Here is a 20,670-nt window from a genome sequence, read left to right as displayed (position 1 = left end):
ATTCATTTCCTTGCGAGGTGTTAGAATGAGAGCCTCAGTTCTTTGCTAGCTGTTGTTCAGGGAATTTCTCATTTCCTTGTCCATGTAGACCTCATATATATGGCTGTTCCCTTTATTGAAGCCAACAAAATAGCAAGGCAGAACTCATATCTTGTATAAACTAATTAAGAAAGTGATATCCCATCTCCTTTGCTGTATTCTGTTGATAAGGAGCAAGTCACTAAACCAGCCTATACTCAAATGAGAGAGATTGCATAAGAGTGTAAATACTAAGAGGTGAAGAATATTAGGGGCCAAATTAAAATCTATCTGCTATAGTGATCAATGCAGCAATGACTCTCTAAAATTCAATCAACCCTAGTGTTGTTTAGGTTGCCATTTAATTCCAGATTATTTCACAACTTTTTGTAGAGGAACTAAGACAATATCCAGATAGGGTACACGATTTCTTCAGAAACCAGACAACCAGAGCAATCTTTCTCTATCATCTTCTGATTTTGGAACTGGAAAAATACAATAATTTATTTTGGTTGATTGAGGAATGTCTTTAGCTACTCTGGCCCAAGTAATAAATACACATTTTACTATTTGCCCTGTACTTCATTCAAATTAATCCATATAATTAATAATGTAACTATTCCCCATGTAGTTATATAAATAACCATTACTTTTCATTCATTTTTAGCTTAATCTTCAGTTTAAAATATATATCAGCATTATATCATCAACATAATAAATTACAATAGCTTTCAATTAAATCAAAATTATTTATTCTTATTGAGTAGTGTCAACACACACACACAGATTTCAGTGTCCTTATAGGAGAACAATAAATGTGTATTTTATTTCATCTCACATTAATGAAAATTGGCCCTGAGTTTTCCATCACAAAATACCAATTTACCTTCACAAGCGAATTAACACCATATCAGGCATAGATGATGATGTTGTAGACATCACTTTACTCAATATTTGACTGTCTATAGTTAATCTGCAGGATCCACCAGTTTTTCTCACAAACACTCCTGGATTCTGAAGCAATAAATGCATAGGTACTGTTATACCTGCAGCTAATATATAATTATTTAAAACCAACATTTCTGGATGGCCCCCAAATAAACACATTGTTTCAAATTAAACTTGCCGGTGGATTTAAATAATTTTTAAGCTCTCATTAGCATGCCCAGCTAAAAGAAGATATGGACTCAATTTGGACAATATTTGTTCCCTTAATATTTGAGAGAGGGAATAATACTCATTTAAATATCACGTACATTTAAACAATATATTCTGGTAAATGTGTCAGGATTTGACAACATCGTTGCTCATCCTAGAACACTCTCACCTTCGGAAAATTATTTTCTCTATTTGATTGATACAATATGTGAAATTTAAGAGGGTGCCATATTTTACTGGACACTATTTCGTATTTCAGGAAGACATTTTTACTATTGATTTCTAAGACAAAAAGCTACTGTGTTTGTGAAGGCAATTTTTTTCTGTAATACTAAAATGAGAAGTAATTTGAGATGCAGGATTTATCAATATTATCGATGGCTAATTTTCTACTTTTGTGTAGTAAAACCTTTGATTTCTCGAATTATAATTAATGCATTTAAAAACACATTGAAATCACAAAATGAATAGAATTATTTGTATATGTTCTTTCGTATCAATTCCTGAAATATTTTCAAATGATGATCCTTTATAATTACTGTGGCTTTAAAAATTACCCATAAAGCCATTCATGTTTTCTTAGAATTTTTGTAGTTATACAATATCACATTATATTAGAATTGTTATCTATAAAATAAATGACCTCCACTAATCTTGACTTGCATCAAAAACAAACAATTTCAGTATTTTATTATATGATAAATGTGGTAACAAATATGGGAAGCATGCCCAAATATGGGCAGATGAGTAGTTCACTGTGACAGCTGTGACTTGACAAAATCATTATCAGTCTTACACTAATATTTTTTTTCCCTGTGTTTCTCTTGCTATAACTAAATTTCATTAACACTCTAGGAAATATGAGCCTTTCTCCATCTGGCACATGGCTTTTAAAACTCATTTGCTGTAATTTACAAAATCTGCAAACAGCTGGCAAAAATATATTTTTATTAAGTTTTTAGCATATGATTTGAAAGATCTGTAACTTTGTCCCCATTCCTAAAACCCAGAATATTTTCTTCATTTTCCAACTCTGGAGTCTCCACAATTTCTTTCTAAATTGTAAGAAATTAGGTGGCTTGGTCTTTAATTATCAACTGGAACATTAAGTTCTCATATTTAAATTTTAAATGTGGATAATTCAACTGATCTTTATCCTTGAAAATATTTAAAATATGAGAGACCTCTTTTTTGTTTGTTTCTTTTTACAATAAAGTTTTTAAACTGTACCTCTCAAGACATAAAAGATCACTGAATGACTAATTACTGTGTTTCCAGGTTTAGACTTTCTTTTTAGGTATATTATATACTATGTGAATTTTTTCTATTAATAAAATCAGTTTGTCTTTATAGTCCCTTATATCTTTCTAATTTTTCTCACAACCTTTAATAATAAACAATAATATTAGTAATTTTAATAGTTAAAACCTGTTACTAGAAAGTACAAATAAAGGAATAACAAACATGTCATATATAAATACAAACAATCATATAAGCATATGTGGTTTGTAAAAGTTAGAAATATTTGCAATAGGATATTGTAAAGAAAAAAGCATACTTTTTTTCTCTCCACTTACACAGACATTCAAAAGAATAGTTCTGATTCCAGATTCTCCAGTAGAAACCAAACTAGTGTTTCATAATTTACTTCAATTCTGACACTGCCAACCTGGGAACAGCATCAGGTCCCACAGACTGAAGGCTCAGTTCCACAAGACTGACCCAACTTCAGACACCAATCTTGAGAACTAGGTTGTCACCTATACTTTTGGCTGACCAGCTATAAATGGGAGGTCTCCAAGACAGCCTCTTGCGTTTTGGTTAATTTGCTACAGAATCTCATAGAGCTCAGAGAAACATTTTACTTACATCTGCCCATTTCTTATAAAAGGCATTACAGAGGATATAGATGAATAGTCAGATGAAAGTGGCAAAGAGCTTCCATGCCTCTATAGGTGTGGCATTCTCCAGAGGCTCTTTGAATCCTGTCCTATTGGGTTCTTATGAAAGCTCTGTTATGTAGGCATGAATGATTACGTCATGAGCTACTGGTAATCAACTCAACCCTCAGCCTTTCCTCCCTCTCTGGAAGTCATGGTGTGGAGCTGAATATCCTAATCCTCTTATTGCATGGTTGGTTTCCTTGGCGACCAGCTGCTCTCTTGAGACTCTCTGTAAGCCCACCAAGAGTTGCCTCATAAGAACAAAAGATGATCCCATCGTCCAAGAAATTGCCAAGGATTTAGGAGATCTGTGTCAGATGCTCCTTTAACTCTGAAATTACAAAGGTTTTAGGAGCTCTGTGTCAGGAACTGAAGTCAAAGACCAAATATCGGAACAGAAATTCTCTTAGTGCCCTTATCTATAAAAGTTTCAGGAGCCGCATGACAAGAACTGAGGGAAAAAACAAAAAATAGATATTTCTTATATATTACAACACTACTGATATTCAACAAGGGCAGGTAATAATAACTATAAAATATTTAAGTAAATAAATTTGGGTTATGTTTGTTAAAGTAGGTGACTAGATGTCCAGAAAACAGAAAGGCTTTAGTTAGGAGTATGTAAACTCTTTATAAAAGTTCTTAAATTCATTATAGAAGGGGCTAGATAGAGTATTTAAGGGAACATGGGGACCCAGAATCAGAGACAGTTTTGTCCTGGAGACATTATCACAAAAATTATGAACTTGACAAACTTTGGTTCTCCTTAACACAATATACACCAAGAGATGAGAACACAGTCCCAAACACCTGCCCTAGGTGATTTCAATAACCTTTTAAAATAAATCTACTATCTGATTATTTCATCACCCAGGTACTAAGTCTAATACCCAGTAGCAATTTTTTTCTGCTATCAAACCCAGATGACATGAGTTTGCCTACATAACAAACCTATACATGTATCCCTGAACCTAAAATAAAAGCTAAAAAAAAATCAAATATCTACAATCACACAAGGCTATAATTTTTGTGAAAGTGAGAAACAAGTCTAAAACCCTTTCAACTTCCTCATCTCGAGAAGATTACAATAAAAGTTACTCAAATCATTTACCCTAAATTATTTCATGAATAATTGTCATGGGAAAATGACATAGTCAAAAAAGAAAATCCAAATGGATGAACACACTTCCTGTGATCATATAAAATAAAACTTAAAACTGTAAAGCTGTAGTTATCTCTAAATTGGAATATAGATTCAAAACTTTATAAATCAAAATACTAATTCTAAAAATTTGCTGACATTCCTGAACAAAATTTTTTAAAAATATGTCTGAAAATACAAAAAAGCAAGAATAGTGAAGATGCTATTAGAGAATAACAGAGCTAATGAAATTTTCTTAAGCACGGGATTTGTCATCATAGTACAGTAATTCAGACAGAATTATATTAATATCACTGCAGGCATATGGAAACATAGCAACGACATAGAAAAGAGAGATCAGAAATAGACTTATTTTATGGACCCTTGATATTTAATTGAGATTTTATCACAAATCAGTGAGCAAAGGATAGATTTTTAAAATAAATGGTGCTGAATGATTGAATCTATTATAATGCAGCTTTTCCAATTGACTGAGATAAATCTACTTTTCCCGTACATAAGGACACAAATCTGGAGCTAGATGCATACATCCGGGTCTCAGATTTATATTTACAGTTTCATAATCTTGAGCAGTTAAAATCAATGTGCTTTATTTTCTCTGTTCAGAAAGTGAGCATAACAATAGCATGCCTACCTCAGAGATTTATTTTAGGGATTAACTGAGTTAATACATTAAAATTTTGAGATGAATAGCTGACACCTAGTAAACGTGATATGTATTAACTATTATCTATGTCATGATTACCTTCATCATCCCTAACTATATACAATGTCATAATATTGGAAAAAAATAAATTTGTAATTTTACCTTATAACAGACCGGAATTATTTTCAGGTACATTAAAGGCCTAAGGGCAAAGGGAAAATATTAAAGATATTTAATTTCTATTTATGTATGAAAGATACAGGTGGTTTTGTAACATGGAGGTAGAGGCCATTTATATTGTGTTGTCTGAGAGTTGATAAAACATTTGATATTTTGCAATCATCTTTTATGTTTATATCAATGTTGTCACATAACTGGAAGATAATTGTTTTAATGTAGATTTGTGTTTCAGTAAGTTTTACAAATTCTTTAAAATAGTCCCTCTCCTCATCTCAGCTTACCTAAGTAGCTCTCGTATTTCAAAAAGGCAATAATGCCCTCTATTCAACATGAAAGCTTTCTGACTCATCAAAATTCAGTTATCTCGTTTCTATATTCTATTAATATTTACCACACTCATGTAGCACTCATTATTTCCTTCCTGTGGAACTTATAAATGGTTCAATGGTTAAAAATTCTGAATTTAGTGTGAGATGTATATATATATGTGTGTGTATATATATATACATAAGCTTGAGAACTAATTCTACTAACTGAGGATCTAGGTAAAGAACAAGTTTTGCACCTTATTTATTTATTTTTTTCATTTGTAGTACTGAATTAGTAATCCCTGCTTTATGAGATTTAATTAGAATTAACTTTAAAAATGTATCTATCAGAGTAGGTATATTTATTTACTAATTTCCAATTTTACTGTAAACATATCAGCAGAAAACACTGTGCTATGTTGTTTATATCCACATGAGCACCATTCAAAATATCTTGTACAGAGAAATATTTAATAAGAAATATTTAATAAGTTCGTTATGGGAATTGACTGCTAAAGTTAACGTTCAGTTTTCCCATTTTGCTGTGCATTGTCTTTTGAAAGCTCTAATTTTACCAAAGGTAATTTGCTTTTCCCCTATTTTCTTGCATTTACTGCTAACACAAAGATGTCCAGTTTCAGAGTTATTGAGGAAAGAAACATTTCCCTCCCTCTATTTTTTGCACGTAGTTATAAGATACAATTTTAAGGAGAAAGAATCCATGGAGTAATACAATTTTGCTTTTGTGTGTGAAAGGTATTATAGCTAATGGTCCTGGGTAGTCTAGAGTGTTCTCATTAGTTGTGATTATGCTTTTTCAATTATACCTCTTTCTCTTGTTACTATTATATTATTTGATTTTCTTAAACTCCTAATGTGTTTGAAAGAGTTTTGCCTTTCAAAAATTTTCAAAACAAGTTTTCAACTGATCACTGAGAGTTTTGACCATATTTATGTAAAAGACATAGAAAACAATCAACAAACACCACTTTGATACTGTAGACCGGTTTCTCTCTCTTTCTCTTGCTCTTTCTCATTGTCTGCGCTGCGTGTAGGGGAGAAATAATTTTATCTGTATTATGTCATAAATAGAGAAAGATAGAATATTTCTTTGCCATTACTTGGAGTGCAATATATTCAGATTGTCTATGGAAGCTCTTGAGTTTTCTGGTAATTTATATGACTGGCATTTTTGTACATTTTTTTTTCTGGAAACTTACCCAGTGTTTTTTAAGAGGCTAAAAGGTTTTGCTTTTAGTGAAGATTTATTTTCATGGAATCCATTTTGAATGTTAAGATAGAGCCAATTAATTCCACATAGACTTAGTGAACAGAAGAATTAGAAGAGATCTTAGTATCCATAAAAATCTAAACTTCATCACTGACAACTTGCTATCTGGCCTCTGTTTCAATACGTCTAAACTGGAAGTAGCTATTTCTCAGTGAGGCTCCTTCAACTTTGTCTATATCTAAATTCAGAAAATGTTCTCTTGTACAAAACCTGGAATTTTCTTCTTAATATTTCCACTCAAGCAAGTTTATCCTTAATTTGAGAGCCACTGAATATGAGCTTATTACTTTTTTCTTTATTAGATATAATTAAAGAACACAAGTTCAGGTATGATAGTTTTCTCACAACAAAAAATTATTTGTACCTTCTAAGTGTTTTGTACAAATTTTGCCATTTGATTTTCATAAAAATTTACTTGGGTACGTATTTTCACCCCAATTTTGCTTAGGAAAAAGAAATCAGGGCTTAATTTCTTATGTTAAAATGTAACTTATTTTAAATGAAACAGCAAGAAAATTCACTTCTTCTGTAATACTAGCCATAGCTTAAGTGTTAAATAATCACTCATGTAAGAGTGAATATTGTCTTGGATATCTGTGATATAAAATATTTCCATGATTGTTGAAAGTAATATTGAAAGTGCTGCTGTGCTGCAAAGATCAACAATTTTTATTTTTACTTTTTGTAAAGAGTCAAGAAATATATATTTCAGGCTCTGCAGTCTATATACAGTCTCATTTCTCCCTCTCTTCTCCCTACTTTTTCTTTAACAACCTGGTTAAAAAAATGTTAAGCAATACTTAGCAAGTGGGTAAAAAATAAATAAATAAATAAATAAATAAATAAATAAATAAATAAAAATAAAAAACAAGCCGTGGATTAAATTTGGTCTATAGGCCATAGTATGTAGATGCCCACTCTAGGTAAGAATTTTGTAGATAAAACAGGTGATTAAATAATACTTACAGGAAGAGATGTGCAAAGTACTCTGTTGGGTGTGAAAAACCTAAAATAAAAACTAAAAACCTACAAAACTTCGAGATTTTATTGTTATTTAAGGCATTCCTTAATTTTAATCTGATTTTTTTCTAAGAAAAGACAGAGGTGGTACAAAACATATCTCGAGTTTCACCCAGTGCTAAATCAGCCTTGCCATCAAACACAGCTGCACCAAGGAGGAATGGAAGATTATCGTTCTAAATTGACAACAATTTGACACCGGTAACTGGAGGAACAGAGTAGCCCTTTCAAGACACAATAATGATGATAACAAATTAACTGAAATAGTCTTCTTTATTACTGGCTCCTCTTTACAAAGACCTCAGAGCCCTGTAAAGTATTACAGAATTGCTTCTGTGAGAAGCTTGGGGTATTTCAGTTGCGCTTTTAACAAAAAACGCACCATTATAGTTCCCTTATTTACCGCTTGTGTGCATGGAAATTATGTTTCCTTCTGTAATCCTAACCCCAAAACCCACTCACAGTTAACTCTTTTTGAAATTACACTAAATTATAAAGTTCTCCAGGCAATAGGAAAAAAATGCCTTAACTTGTGTTTTTCATAAATTTAAAAGAGATCCCGTAATTTCAACCTCAATTTGACCTCAGACTGTGTCAGGAAATTTATATAAATCCAGTGGAAGACACCTGGCTCTAATCGGAATTCCTCTCATCCAAAATTGAAGAGTCTCTGAATGAATGTAGCTTTTAGAAGCCGGTCTAGTTTTCCCTTTGAATGAGTTTTCTTGTAAGAGGGGCCTCTGCTTCTCTGTAAAGAGGTTTCTATCGAACCTATAGAGTTTATTTTCCAATGTTCCTAAATATGTCTGGACCCTAGCACTGATAACAGCCCAGATTCAGGTGATATTCCTGCAACATATAAAGATGTAATAAAAATTATTTCTAAAATGTGTTCTGAATTACTAAAACTCAGAATAAAAGCAAAATAACTTTTGTATGGTATTTCTAACTGCTAAGTGAAATATATCATTTCATGATTAATATAAAATGTATTTGTGTTTAGATGGTAAAACCATAAAAACATTTCATTTTATCATTTTGTTGAGAATCTTTCACATAAAAAAAAACCAGAAACACACTTTAATACTAAAAATATGTATTTCTGGCAGGGGGCAGTGACTTATGCCTGTAATCCCAAAACTTTGGGAGGCCAAGGCAGGTGGATCACTTGAGGTCAGGAGTTTGAGACCAGCCTGGCCAACATGGTGAAACCTCGTTTCTACTAAAAATACATAAATTTAGCCAGGCATGGTGGCAAGTGCCTGTGGTCCCTGCCACTTGTGAGGCAGAGTTGGGAGAATTGCTTGAACTGGGAAGACGAAGGTTGCAATGAGCCGAGATCACACTATTGTACTCCAGCCTGGTGACAGAGCAAGACTCTGTTTCAAAAATAGTCAATAAATACAATAAAAATACATTTTTCCACTTTATTTGGGTTGAACATCTCAAACTGGTTTATGGTGCTAACCTGTCCCTGCATCTAAAACTGGCCATTACTTCTGCTTGTAAATAGTCTTTTATTGTAAGTAGGAAAAAAACTCTTCTATCTCGAACTCATTAAATTATTTGTCTGATTATGTAAATTGTAAATGTTTTAATAATGGAGTTACATGAAACACATAATGCCACTGACAACTAATTATATTGTAAATTACATTATAGTATGTTTGCTATTTCAATTTTACTCCTCAGCCAGGAGGTATAAAATTTGTAGCTAAGTATTCAAAGTATAATTACTTTAATAAATGTGCCATTCCTTGCATATTTATTCAAGCTCCTATTCATTAAAAGAATTATAACTATGCTTCAACAAAAATAACTTGATTCTTCCTATATCTAAATATAATTAAATTTTAAAACTATCACCTTCAAATGGAAAAGTGTTAACAACCTTGAAAACATACTGATAATACTCACCAGACAGACAGATGTAAGTTAACTAAACTCTATTTTCATATTGTACAAGGTTTGTTCCAAAATGTTTATTAATTGATTTCTCATCAAAAAGACAAACTAAAATATTTGGGAACTAATATAAATATATAAATATCTGTAACTGTAGATATAGAAATAGTAACTTTTTAGGCAAAGGCTCTCCAAAAGAATTAGATTATAAATGAAAACAACTACAGATATAAACTACAAACCACTCAGGGCAGAGAAGGCAATAAGGCAAAAATCTATTTTACACATTCGTTGCTTTGTTGTTAAGACACTATACCTTGTCAATACAGTAGATCTGTTCCCGATAAGATCACCTCATCAATTCACACTACACAAAGAGTTAGAAGAAAAAGTTCAAAGTTGACGACTCAGATAAAAACCCAGACTCTGAACAGACAAGATATTTTGTAAAACACATCATTTGAATATTATATATTAATATCTCTATTTGAATATGTCCTATTATCTGCAGGTTACATAAGGAGTACAAGTCTAGGAAACAAATTCTAATGCCTTGCTAAAAAAAATCTTATGCTCTCCAAGTGGCCAAGTAATCAATCTAAACTTCAGTGTACACCTGTGGGAAACAAAAAAAAAAATGAGTTTACACTGTCGGCTCAGACTTTTATCCTAAGCAATTCTTTGATTTATGTACTTTCTTTCCTCCAGATTTTGCTCAATGCACTTTTCTTCTGGTAATTTTTATATGTATAATTCTGCTATGATATACCATAACTTTGAGGGTAACAACTTTTGAGTGCTGTGAGCCCTTCTAGTCTGCTGGTCAGATTGGCCGTTGGCTGATGTCTAGAAACTTGCTGGGTAAATGGCTCCTCGTCAGCCTTGATATCCAAACCAAATTTTGGGTGCTTATCTATCCTGCTCTGTAGGTTGACCACAAGATAGAGGGTGCTTGCAGCAACAGCTTCTGTGCAAACCTTGGATACTGATTCTCTGATTATATTTCCTTAGAGACAACACTTTATGCATTTTGTCACACTGTTTGCTGGAAAAATTAAGTGAGTCCTATGCCGCACCACTGGGAAAGAATATGAACCTGGTTTCCTTCAGATTTTGCCCTATGCACTTTCCCTCTGCTGATTTTGATTTGTATAATTTTGCTATGATAAACCATAACCTTGAATATAACAACTTTTGAGTGCTGTGAGTCCTTCTAATTAATTACTGAACCTCAGTGATATTAGGGACCATCTCATAACATGTTAATATTTTTGCAGAGGACTAAATTAGACTCAGAAGTATGCATAACTCTCCTCTTGATGCCACATCTATCTCCTATTATTACTTACATAGAGCCCAATTGCGCAACTGATTGATCATGTTGCCATGCCTTCTTCGTCAGTAGAGATGTTCACAATCAAAAACAAAAAGTAGTTTTTCTATAATGTTTTCCAATTTTATATCCTGTTAAATTATGGCACTAAATTATAATTGTGAGAAATAACAAATCTGCATTTGGCACATCATTATAAATAAATGGCATCAAATTTATTTTCTAATAAAAGGAAACATTACAGAAAAAGTAGAAAAAGATTTAGAGAAACACTATTTTATTCTTCTGAAAACAAATATTGAAGTAAAAGTTGGTGTGTTTGCACATTTAGGAAGTTCTTGGAATACACAAAATTACTGCATTTATTTACATAATTATAAATATTATTTATAAATTGAATTCATTTTAAAACTGATTCTGACAAAACAGTGGTCTCCCATTGCTTTTTAATTTGAATCCTTACTCTCATTATGAAAACAATTTATGTTTATAGTAACCATGTAAAGTGTAGAAAAATAAACCTGTAATAACAAAGTGATATGCATTTTTTTCTTCCCATTATCCAGGGGTAGCTTTGCTATGACTTTAGTGTGTGCCCTTTGCCTGTGTATGCTTCACTATATTTTTTTCTTTCTCTGCATATATAGTCTAACTAATTAAAATTTTAAAGCACTATTCACTTAAAAAGTATGTTACAAATATCATTTTTGTTTCTAAAAATGATTTTTATAACCCAACATTACTTTTAGTATTTATGATCCAACTTTACTATTAGCATTTCTTATTGGTCTAGAGGAAACATGAACAGGCTTTCAAAAGATGGGGGTTAGCAGGAACAACTTTATGCCAATTAATTTGACAATTTTTGTGAAGGTGGTAGTTTTTGAGAAACACAATATACCAAAACAAGTAAAGGAAGCAATAGGTATTCTGAAAGTCTGATATCTATTACAAAATTAAAATTGGTTATTTAAAAATCTATAAAAATAAACCCATATGCTTAGACTCATATAGATTCCTCATATTCTTCCAAATACTTAAGAAATTCATATCAAATTTATACATAACCATTCAGATAATGGAAAATGAAAGAATAATAATTATTATCATGAGGCCACAGTAGCAATGATACCAACACAAGATAAATTTATTACAAGAAGAGAAAAATGCAGAAACACCACTGTCCTGAACATAGATTTAATAATCATTGATGAAATATTAGCAAAAGAAATTAGACAATAAGGAAAGGGATACATTCATCAACCAAAGAAGGTTAATTCCCAGATGCAATAGTAAGTTAGCATCTGCAAACGTTCAATATAATTCATAACATTAACAAAAATCAAAGGTCATATCATTTCAATAGATAAAACTCTCTTAATAAATAATAATAAGTGTACTCATAATATTCGTTTTTAGTAAAGCAGAAATAGAGAATAACCTTTTTATTAAAATAAAGAGTACTACTGGCCAGGTGTGGTGACTCAAGCCTGTAACCCCAGCACTTTGGGAGACTGAGGCAGGTAGATCGCTTGAACCCAGGAGTTCAAATCCAGCCTGGACAACATGGTGAAACCCATTCTTTACAAAAATTACAAGAATTATCTAGGTGTAGTGGTGTGCACCTCTAATCCCAGTTACGCAAGTTGCGGAGCTAGGAGGATTGCTGAATTCCAGGATGCTGAGGCTGATGTGAGCCATGATTGTGCTACTGCACTCCAGTTAGATCAACAGAGTTAGACACTGTCTCAAAAAAAAAAAAAAAAAAAAAGAAAGAAAAGAAAAAGAGAAAAGAAAAGAAAACAAAAGAGAGTAATACCTCGGTGGAGTGATGTCACCAAAATGGCAGAATGCTAGTAATCGGGCTTCTCTTCCCCACAGAAAACCAAAACCAAATATCCAGCAACAGGATCATCACCAGCACCAGGAACATCACCAGCAGCATCACATGTACCTTAAAAATATGTATAACTATTATGTATTGATAAAAATAAACCAATAACAAAGTTCAGAAAGCTACAACAAAGGACAAAGATGACAAATAATAGTGAAGTATGAAAAAGTTAACTCTGAGTTCTGCATGAGACAAGGATGCCTGATACTATGTCTACTACAAAACATTCCACAGAAATGGGGCACAGCCAGACAAGAGGGCCAAAAATTTCCACCAACACCAGTACACTACAGTGAAATATAATACAATGCAATACAAGATAAGACAATACAAGACAAAACAATACAAGATAATACAATTAAAGACAATACAATGCAACACCATAAGAACATTTTTAAAAAAAAGATACATTACTTGGAAAAAAAAAAAAGATTATTGCACTTAACGTAACCGACTCAAGTCCAGCTGTTTGGTGCTCAGAGTCAAAACATGAGAAGCTAGGTGTGGTAAAGAAAAGCAGCTTTTATCAACCAAATGCTGACAGATGGGAGAATGGCTGAACTTAAGCTTCAAAGGAACCATGTCAACCTTCTCAGCTGAGTGAAGAGGTTTAGGAAGTAAAATTTGGTGTGGGAAATATACAGGGGTGGTGCAAGAGGGTGCAGGTCTGCGTATCTTGTTCTGAAGGTTATCTTGGGTAACCACTTGTCTGGAAGTTGGGTTTATATCATGCTGACTTTGGTCCAGCAGTGGTGGACTAAGCAGGGGATTTGGCAGCTTGATGTCTATCACTGATTTGATTCAAATTGGCCCCTGGAACTTCTGTCTTTTGGGAGAGGGGGATTTTTAAAAATTATTTGTAATTAACATATAATAAGTATGTATATTTACGGGGTAAAATGTAATTTTTTAAAAAATTCAACTTTTAGATACATAGGGTATATATGCGGGTTTGTTACATGAGGATATTGGGTGATGCTGAAATTTGGGATAAGGATCCCATCACTAAGGCAATGAGCATAGGACTCAATAGTTTTTCAACCCAGCCCTCTCTCACCCTCCCTATTCCAGTAGTCTTCATTGTCTATTATTCCAACATTTATACTCATGTGTGCTCAATGTCCAGCTGCCACTTATAAGTGAGAACATCCAGTATTTGTTTTTCTGTTCCTGCATTAATTCACTTAAGCTTATTACCTCCCACTGCATCCATGTTGCTGCAAGGGACATGATTCTATTTTTTATGACTGCATAGAATTCATGGTGTATATGTACCACATTTTCTTTATCCAGTCTACCATTGATGTACATCTGGGTTGATTCCATGTCTTTGCTATCATGAATAGCACAGCAGTAAGCATACATATGCATTTGTCCTTTTGAAAGAATCATTTATTTGCCTTTGGGTACATACCCAGTAATTAAATTGCGGGGTCAAATGGTAGCTCTGTCTTAAGGTTTTTGAGAAATCTCCAGACTGCTTTCCACAGTGGCTGTACTAATTTACATTCCTACCAACAGTGTATAAGTTTTCCCTTTTTTCCACACTCTCACCAGCATCTGTTTATTGACTTTTTAATAGTAGCTATTCTGACTGGTGTGCAATGGTATCCCATTGTGGTTTTGATTTGCATTTCTTGCATGATTCGTGATGCTGAGCATTTTGTCATTTGTTAGCTACTTGTATGTCTTCTTTTGAGAAGTTCCTGTTCATATTTTTTTGCCCATTTTTCTGATTGAGTTTTTTTATTTTAATTTTAATTTTAATTTTTATTTTTTTGCTTGTTGATTTGTTTAAGTTCCCAATAGATTCAGGTTATAAGGATTTTGTTGGATGTATTGTTTGTGCATACCTTCTCCCATTACGTAGGCTGTCTGTTTGCTCTGTTGATAGCTTCGTTTGCTATGCAGAATCTCTTTGATTAACTAATTAGTAATTTAATTAGTAATTAGTTTAATTAGGTTCCACTTGTCTACTTTTGTTTTTGTTACTTTTGTTTTTGTTACAATTGGTTTTGCAGATTTACCCTCAAATTCATTGCAAGGCTGATATCAAGAAGAGTATTTTCAAAGTTGCTGCCTAAAATTTTTATAGTTTGAGGTTTTTCATTTAAATCTTTGATATATTTTGAGTTAATTTTTTGTATATGGTGAAAGGTAGGTATCCAACTTCAGTCTTTGGCATATGGCTAAACAGTTATGCAAGCACCATCTATTGAATAAAGAATCCTTTCTCCATTGCATGTTTTTGTCTGCCTTGTACAAGATCTGATAGTTGTAGGTGTGTAACTTTATTTCTAAGTTTTCTATTCTGTTTTCTCGATATATGTGTCTGTTTTTGTAGCAGTACCATGCTGTTTTGGTTATCGGAGCTTTATAGTATAGTTTAAAATTGCCCCTAGAATTTCTAAGCAAGCACGTAATTAGATAAGAGAGTGCTGTGCATGGAAAGTCCTGGTGGGAAAGGGATATAAACAAAAAGTTTTGGACCAGGTGTGGTGGCTCATGCCTGTTATCCCAGCACTTTGGGAGGCTGAGGCAGGCAGATCATTTGAGGTCAGGAGTTCGAGATCAGCCTGGACAACATGGTGAAACCAAGTCTACACTAAAAATATAAAAAATTAGCGGGATGTGGTGGTGTGAGCCTGTAATCCAAGCTCTTCAGGAGGCTAAGGCAGGACAATTGTCTGAGCTCAGGAGATGGAGGTTGCAATGAGCTGAGATCATGCCGTTGCACTCCAGCCTGGGTGACAGAGCCAGACTCTATCTTAAAAAAAAAAAAAAAAAAAAAAAAAAAAAAAAAAAAAAAAAAAAAAAGTACAAGGCTGTAATTGTGAGATTTGGATGGAAAGAAGAAAAATACTCAATTACATTACTTTCAAACATCACTATATAAGCACCAGAATGGCTAATATATGAAAAATACACACAACAAAAAGTTTAGGAAGTCTCAAACTGCTTAAAATATTGTAATTATTGTTGGTAATGAAATTTCATAGAATACCTTTGAAAAAGTAACTATATGAATATTCTATAACTCAGCAATTTTATTTCCAGGTAAATAACTAACACAAATGTGTTTAAAACTTTTATAAGAAGAAATGTACACTATACATTAAAATGAGAAACTGTATATCAGCTCAATGCTCATCAACTTCAGAATAGCATTTTGTTATGTAATAGAATATTATTTAATAATTAGATTAAGTACATAGAATAATATGGAATAGTCTTATGAGGATAATATTTATGAAAGACCTAGACCCAAGAATATGTTCTATATGAATGTATATCAAGACAGAAAATACTCATCTTTGGTTTTGAAAATCAAGATACGGTTTACATTTTGGTAGGTGGAGTTAGTGACAGGGAAGAGGCAAAGAGTACTGAAAATTTTCTGATTTTTGAGTGATTAAGTTTTAAATAGTTGCTTCTCAGTTTACATTTTTAATAAAATTATCAGTGCAGTATTATCTAAAAACTGTATATAAATTTGATATGTATTAATTAACAATAAAATGTATGGTCTATATAACATTTTTATTATAACTTTTAGGTTCAAAGTTACATGTGCATGTTTGTTATATAGATAAATTGTGTGTCACTGGGGTTTGGTGTACAGATTATTTTGTCACCCAGGTAATAAGCATAATGCCTAATAGGTATTTTTTTCTGATCCTGTTCCTCCTCCTATCTCCACCCTAAAGTGGGCCCCGGTGTCAGCTGTTTCCCTCTTTGTGTCCATGTGTTCATGTTGTTTAGCTCCCACTTGTAAGAGAGAACAGGTCGGATTTGTTTCTCTGTTCCTCTTTTAGTTTGCTAAGTATAATAGACTCCAGCTCCATTCATATTGTTGCAAAGGACATGATCTCATTCTTCTTTAGGGCTGTGTATGACTCCATGATGTATGTGTACCACATTTTCTTTATCTAGTCTACCATTGATGGGCATAGAGGTTGATTCCATGTCATTGTTATTGTCAAGAGTGCTGCAATGAACATGCATGTGCATGTGTCTTTAAGGTAGGGCAATTTATATTCTTTTGAGTATATAACCTGTAATGGGATTGTTGGCTCAATTGGTAATTCTGTTTCAAATTCTTTGAAGAATTGCCACACTGCTTTCCACAATGGCTGAACTAATTTTCAGTTTCACCAGGAGAGTACAAGTATTCTTTTTTCTCTGCAACCTTGCTAGCTTTTGTTAAGTTTTGATTTTTTAATCATAATCTTTCTGACTGGTGTGAGACAGTATCTCATTGTGGTTTTGATTTGCATTTCTCTAATGATTAGTGATGTCGAACATTTTTTTCCTATGCTTGCTTGGCCTATATAGCTTTTATTTTAATAAGAGAGATTTCATCAGTTAAGTACTGTATTTTGAAAAGTCCCTTTGTTATGCCAGAAATTTTTACTCCCAGGTTACTATTCTATGGTAAGACCTCAAATATGTGAGAGATACATGAGAGGACAATTGCGAAAGGGTAGGCAAGAAAGGATTGGCAGATGAATTCCTGAAAAAATAAGTTTTAAAGAAGCATGTAAATAGAGGATGAGATTCTGAAACTTCATTATATTTACACATTTATAGTCTGATGAATTTTGGAAAGTTTCATGCTTCCTGACATAATTATACTACACTGTTTGCCTTTCAAATTCATCATTATATGTATATTCAACTATAAGAACATTTTACAGTAGGCAGAGATGTAAAGAACTGTTCCATGAAAGAGGTTCATTCAAAGTGATAAGGGCTGTGGGGTGAGTTAGAAAGGGTAATCCATGTGAATTTTCTAGAGAAATGGAGATTCATGTGTGATGGAAGTTACTTCTCTGGGACCACCTATATGCTATGTACCCTTTCTGCCATAATAAATGGAGAGAAAAATGAGATGTAGAGAGAAACACATAATTAGCCAATTATCTAGAAAACAGATTAAATGACTGCTCATGAGTTTTATTTGAAAGAAAATTATAATTTCATTTGACCACATAAGGGCATTTTATACAAAAGTGGAAGAAAATAATTACAAAGGCAAACACGCTTATTTTAAAATTGTGTCTATCGCAAATTATTTGCATTTTTAATTCAGAGATAGTTTTTAAATTTCAGATAATTATTTTAATTATTGTTTTTATAATGCATTTTAAAATATTATTCATATTAAGAGTAATCATGAGCTATAATTCATAACAAAGTATTTGTTATTCTATACATGGTTCTACAAAAGCAAATCTATTAACTTTTGATTTTATTCATGTAAAGTGACATATTGTTAAGATTCCTTAGAAATAAGCTGGGCATCATGACTCACACCTATAATCCCAGCAGTTTGGGAAGCGGAGGTGGGCAGATAACCTGAGGTCAGAAGTTCGAGACCAGCCTAACCAACATGGAGAAACCCTGTCTCCACTAATAATACAAAAATTAGCCAGACATGGTGGTGCATGTCTGTAATCCCAGCTACTCGGGAGGTTGAGGCACGAGAATCACTTGAACGCGGGAGGTGGAGGTTGTGATGAGCTGAGATCATGCCATTGCACTCAAGGCTGGGCAACAAGAGTGAAACTCCATTTCAAAAAAAAAAAGGAAAAAAAAAAGATATTTTTCTTCAAGGATAAGAAAATATTTGCCATGGTGATTCATTTTTTTTTTCCATGTTTCTGTTGAAGTAGACAGTTTGGTCCCTTTGAAAAACATTTTAATTGAAAACCATGAACCTGAAAGCTCAACTCTATTTACTCACACCAGGAAAGCGTGACTGTTTTTTTTTTCTTTTTCTTCTTCTTCTTTTTTTTTTTTTACATCATTGTTATCTCATAACACCACTTTGATGATTTTGAATATATCATAGATGTTTAATGCTTATTAATATATTGTCATGGATTGAATATTGTTGTCTATTCAACATTTACATAATGAAATCCTAACCTCCAATGTAGTGGAAATGGGGACTTTGGGAGTTATTTAAGTCATTATGGTGGAGCTCTCATGAAAGGAGTTAGTGCCCTTATAAGAAGATACATACGAGAGTTTGTTTTCTCCCTCTCTCTGTCCGCCATATAAGTATATAGGAAAAAAAAAAAAATCCATTACAAACGAAAAAGAGTGCCCTTATCAGATCTTGGATCTGGTGGCACCTTGATCTTAGACTTAACCTCCAGAGTTATGAGAAATAAATGTTTATTGTTTAAGCCACCCCATCTATTGTATTTTACTATAGCAGCCTGGACTGACTGAGGCATCTATCTTATCTTCAACTATTTTATATAAATGTAACATACATAAGGATTTAAGTAGCACTGAAAACAGTAATGCAAGTCCTTTAGCACAATATTTTATAGCGTGGAGGCCATGTTATAAAGGTTACTAAAAATGTATCAACTTTATGGTTCCAGATTTAAATTACTAAGATTCCCTGCACAGAAAGTATGGGTATGGGCAGATGCTTTTTACTCACATTCGTTCCGTTGCTTTTTGGTGTGTTTCTTCAATGGTCTCAAAACAGTTTTATCTCATTCCTGGTAAAGTAATATTACTTAGAGAAACTACGACTTTTCTCTTGCCTAAACATTGGTGTTGCTGTGATACGCATTCCCTATAAGCTGACAGAAATAAAACTTAAAAGAAAGGAAAGAATGGAGACATTTACCCTTAGCCTTGGATATCAACTTGCAGAGACAAAAATCATATTTCATTAGAAAGAATAGAAAATACACTGAAGTCTATTACTTAAATGGGAGTAGTTTTCCCCAATAAATAAAAATTTGTCTTCTATCCAGATAGTCAAATTTACTTCATTTGGAAGTCTCACTCTCCTGCAGAGATCTTCCTGTTTGTTTTCTTTTCCTTTCTTTTATTTTTTTAATATGAGAAAAGAGTTATGATTAAAGTTTTCCAATGATTTACTAAACCGTCTACTCCCTTGTTGTGGACATTTTTATTCTTTTACTAATGTTATTATTTGCTAAGCAGCAGATGTCAGATGCTATGGCTGAATCTGCTTAGCTGTCCAAATCAACCCTTTAAAAATTAACTTTATATTGAGCGTAAACCGACAAAATTGGCTTAAGTGAAGCTTTGCTAAATGTCTAAAATTGGCTTGTAAAACAATTGACCACTGTAGCTGCAAGTCCAAAAGCAGGTTAGTACACATTTGGTTTCTTTCCATACCAATTATTACAGACCGAAAAGTTTATCTTTCATAGGACCATTCCCATTCTTCTGTCCCTGTCACTTTTCAACTTATTTCTAGTCACTGCTATCCTTTTTCTTGATAATATAAATGATGGGTTAATTTTAAGGATCTAGTTACCAAAAAAATTGTTACCTAAAGATGAATATTTAAATGTGGGAATTAAAATGATAGTGAAAAGCAGCCAGTAGTTAAAGCTGTGGCCATTGACAAAGTTCATATGCATAATTATTCTTTCTTGTTTTTTTCTTTAATTTTTTTTTTTACATGTTTGGGGGTAAATTGTAGTTTTGTTGCATATATATATATATATATTGCATAATCAGCAATGGCACTTATTTTTTAAAACACTACCAACCATGTTTCTATAAGTAAATAGTATGTGGAATGGAACAGCCATACCATAATTATCAATTGAGATCAAGCATGCCGTACCTTTTATTTATATAAAGATAGAATTGTTAGGTATTTAATATTTTAAAATCTCATTTTACATATACAGTATCATCATTAGTATTATCATAAGTACTTCCTTAATAATAAACTCAAATATTTTATTATATTTATTACAAGAATTAACATGACCTGCCAGTTTCTTCTGTTGTAAATGAACTGTA

Source organism: Macaca fascicularis, chromosome 6, assembly GCF_037993035.2.
Source record: "Macaca fascicularis isolate 582-1 chromosome 6, T2T-MFA8v1.1".
Lineage (NCBI taxonomy): Eukaryota > Metazoa > Chordata > Mammalia > Primates > Cercopithecidae > Macaca > Macaca fascicularis.
Note: the sequence above shows the minus strand (reverse complement) of the source record.